The sequence below is a fragment of the Nicrophorus vespilloides genome, unplaced genomic scaffold (assembly GCF_001412225.1).
Source record: "Nicrophorus vespilloides isolate i.1.1-1 unplaced genomic scaffold, Nicve_v1.0, whole genome shotgun sequence".
In the NCBI taxonomy this organism is placed as follows: Eukaryota; Metazoa; Arthropoda; class Insecta; order Coleoptera; family Silphidae; genus Nicrophorus; species Nicrophorus vespilloides.
In genome coordinates, this window is record NW_017097167.1 from 206,850 (window position 1) to 211,158 (window position 4,309).

General features: G+C 28.9%; 1 protein-coding gene across 1 annotated transcript in view; it reads right to left on the minus strand.

Moving 5' to 3' along the window:
• The window catches only part of LOC108559223 (fez family zinc finger protein 1), a 16,176-nt gene extending 13,661 nt beyond the window's left edge, over positions 1–2,515 (minus strand). Inside the window, exon 1 of the mRNA XM_017916428.1 lies at positions 2,170–2,515. The gene's annotated coding sequence lies outside the window, so the exon portion shown is untranslated. The remainder of the gene's footprint in view (positions 1–2,169) is intronic.
• Positions 2,516–4,309: the final 1,794 nt, after the last annotated feature.

Sequence of the window (4,309 nt, forward strand, 5' to 3'; positions counted from 1 at the left end):
AAAAGTTGAATACAATTGAACCTCGCTTAACGAGCAACGCATAACGAGTTACGATGAGAAGAGAAGTTCCGTTTTCTACATCATTTTTAAAACTTGTGTACACAGATTATGTGTTTTTTTAATATGTTTCACTATACGAGTAAAATTCCTGAAATCTTGGAACGGATTAAATTAGTTAAGCGAGGTAAACTAATTTGCTTAAAATGAAATCTTCAAAAATTAAGAAATTTTAATAAATCTACATTAAATAAATATTTGTATTAAAAGTATTTTATTATACAGTATTTTTAAATTAACAATTGTATTTTAGCTGCTTTTTAAATCATTTTATCCTTTCCGTCGCAAAAAAAAACTTTACTTTTCCATTCACTTAATCCGATTTGTAACTTTATATAAAGGATTGGAAAAGAGTTATGAATACTTAGTAAAAATTTCGAACTATTGAACAAAACGTGTTTTATAGTTGCATATGAAGAAATGCAAACAGTTAGTCTTTTAGTAACGTCTTTCAGAATATGCAATTGAAATTGAATTGACTGCAATGATCAAACATTATATAATTTCTTAGAACAAATGTCGTTGACGGACATTCAATTAGTTGACGATTTTGTTATATTTTTAAATTATTTTGTCGTTTCCGTCGCAAAAAAAAACTTTACTTTTCCATTCACTTTGTTATTATTAATCCGATTTGTAACTTTATATAAAGGATTGGAAAAGAGTTAAGAATACTTAGTAAAAATTTCTAATTATTGAACAAAACGTGTTTTATAATTGCATACAGAGCAATGCAAACAGTTAGTCTTTTAGTAACGTCTTTCACAATATGCAATTCAAATTGAATTGATCAAATATTATATAATTTCTCACAACAAATGCCGTTTACGTACATTCAATTAGTTGACGATTTTGTTATATTCTAACTGAATACTTATAATTTTGAAACAGTTATTAAAAAAAATCAACTACATAAATGTCTTGTTTTAAATAAAAAGTAAAGAATGTCTGATCGAATTTTTAAGAAAATTTATAAAAAAAAGTAATTTATTTTGAACACACAAATAATTTCAATATATAACGGAACTTCTATCATGTACACAAATATGAGAATTAATATAGGTATTTTTACAAATTACAGTGGAACCTCGCTTAACGAGTTTAATCCATTCCTAAATTTCGGATTTTTACTCGTATAATGAAACATATTCAAAAATACACATAATCCGGCTCTTCTCATCGTCACTCGTTATGCGAAACGTCGCTAAGCGAGTCATTTTGGACAAAATTTCAGTTTATATTTTGTTTAAATCTAATATTCTTTAAAATATCTTAGTTTTGTATATTTTCAAAGGAGATTACTTTTACTATAAAAACAGGTAACATTTACTTTGAAAACTGTTTAATGTAATTGTTATGATAAATAATGATATAAATGTTGTAAATAAAATCTGGAGAAACGGTTGTTGTGTTTATTTGTGTTATTTATTAGAACAATTGTATTTGTACAATTTTATAATAAAACTTTTTGTATTTAATTGAATTAAAATTTAAATTAATGTTAAAAGAAATTTGGCAACAACGATTTTTATATTAAATTATAAATGATTGAATTAATAAATAAATATACTTTTAAACTAATTAAAGAAACCCGTTAATAGGAAATTATACTGAATTATAAAGAAAAATAATTATTATTGTGACTATAACTATATAATTTCATTTAATTTAACTTAAAGATATCTTTATCAATGATATTGAAGATGTAATTATTATATTTGAAATATATATATTGCCATAAATTCAAAATTGAAATCTTTTAGTTTATATCTAACTTGAAACTATTTTTATCGTGGATAACTAAAATATATTTTGAAATTAAAGTTGTAACCCAACGTTTAAAATCACATTAAATGTTTTAATTTATAGTAAACTTAAAGCTATCTTTATAGAATCTGTCCAAGAATTGATATGTATTTATTGGGTTACATAATAAAATTAATGTTAACTTTATAGAGGATATGCTATTTTGATAGCATTTCTTTACTCAGTAAAATGTTATAAAGAAATATCGTTATGATGCGTTTCGAAGGTGGTCCCGTCGGTTGGAGCGATTCGCAACTCTGACGGTTTTCCAATTCAAAGAATTTGATGTTCGCTATTGGTACTCACCATAAAAGTTATCGCTGGATACCAATGATTAAAGTATTCTGCTATTTCACTCTGGAGGATGTTTTTCGGGAACACAGAAATCACATAACACTAGTAAAGTTTAAAATAGAATTGAAACGAACTAAAACTAACAAAAGGAGAAGACTAGTTGGTTCCGATACGGTTTATGCTGTTTTTGTTGCAAAAGGGCCAACTGTACTGGATGGTACTTTCCAGGATGCGGAGCATCCACGACGCCGACGATGGTCTTGTGAACTTTGTCCTACGACCCCCTCTAGTGTTGCATCAAAAGCGCAAACCGGCAACGGATTTGGCGACGGAAGAGGAGCCGAAAGCCCGAAGGTGAGCAGAATATTTCCGTAATTGTCTGGGATCGTTCCGATGTCACAGGGCAACATGGCTAGATTCAGAGGATGCGCCAATCATGTGATGTGCTCATTTAGGATAGCGTGGGTTTCGGCCAATAGTGGCTCGGCTGCTCGCCCTCTTTTACCAGTTCACTGCTAAAGGGAGGAGCGCTATTCCCCCAGGGAGCCCTGCAGCTGCTCGCTTGCTCGCTTCTCGTCCTCTTTGACTGTGCGCTTGCCCCGCTGGATGCCACTTCTTCACCTGGCACTGCCATCGTCGCTACCTCTGCTATCGTCACCGTCAATATCACTGCCATTGCCAGGCACCCTGCTGCTATACGAATGCATTCACACCGCCTCGAAAACCTTACTTACTTCCATCTTCTGATGCACCTCCAATCACAACAATACCAAGCAAACACATTCCACTTACACACATTTTGGATTCCTTCAAGATAAACTTAAATCGTAGCCCTATGTTCATTTTCATCCACGTCCACTCACAACGCTGTGAAGGGTTGTAGTTGAAAACACACTTCTGCACGAACCACTTACAAAATCTATTTTGCCTCTCACTTCGATTAATCATCAACATTAACAAGAACAATTACTATAATCAAATAAAAAATTTATTGAATATTCCAACTATTTATATACATAATATTTTACCAAAACATTTTTATACAACTAAAAGCGAATACTAAAATACTATATAATTACAATTTGAATATGTATTGCAAAACATATAAGACTTTTTAGATAAATCATAAATACATTATTTAGTAAAATTTAATTACTTTCCTTGATGTTATTTACAACTATCTAAATAACGTAACTAAATAGTAATTATAAAGTAGAAAAATATCCAACGAAAAGGATTGTTGTTTTAGCACCTTTTTTTCAAATTTGAAATTTTTCTGTTAAATATAAAAATTATATCATAAATCTGTTAATAATTTTATACTTGAATACACATTTCTATTTACACATAATAAATAAAATCAGATTTGATTTTTGTAACAATTTAATAAATTACTGAGTTATTAAAATCAATAATTCACAAACAAATAATTTTGTTGATTTTTTTTTAAATCACTTAATTAGAAAGATTTAATTGATAGATTTACATTAACTGCATATAAACACTTGAAGAGGGCCAAAGTAATTTAATCTTAATTACTACAGATTCAATTATCCATTATATTGTGTTAATGAAGAGAATACAAAAATGTAGTTCTCTATTAACGGATTTGTTTCTAAACGTCCGTATTTCTTTGTAAGCGTTGATCACTTAATATGATTTCGGCTAACGGAACAAACTCACTTCCGGCCGTTTTGTTCACTTCTTTTTTTTTCTTGTTGTTGTGCGTTATTCTTTCCCTCTGGCGCAAACCCCACACTCGCCCTAACAAAAAATCAGGGCTACACCTTTAATAATTGTTATTTGCTCGACGATTTGACATCGGAAATTAGTGGGTATTGGATGACTTCCATTCGATAAAAGGTCTACAAATTATATATCTAAAGTTCTGGGAATTTCTTCACTCTTTAAATAAGAACATATATGAAATCGACATCAATTATAACATTTTTTTTATTTAATAATTTACAATTTTATTTATTTTCGAATTCAATTAATTGTTATATTTCTATAAAAAAAAATATCATTCACATTTTTGTATAATAATATTATAATTTGGAGTTTTACGTGAATATATAAAATAAAAATTATTTTGTAAAAATTTTATAAAAATGTTTCTTTATAAAATAATTATGTGCGCTAATGAGTTTTG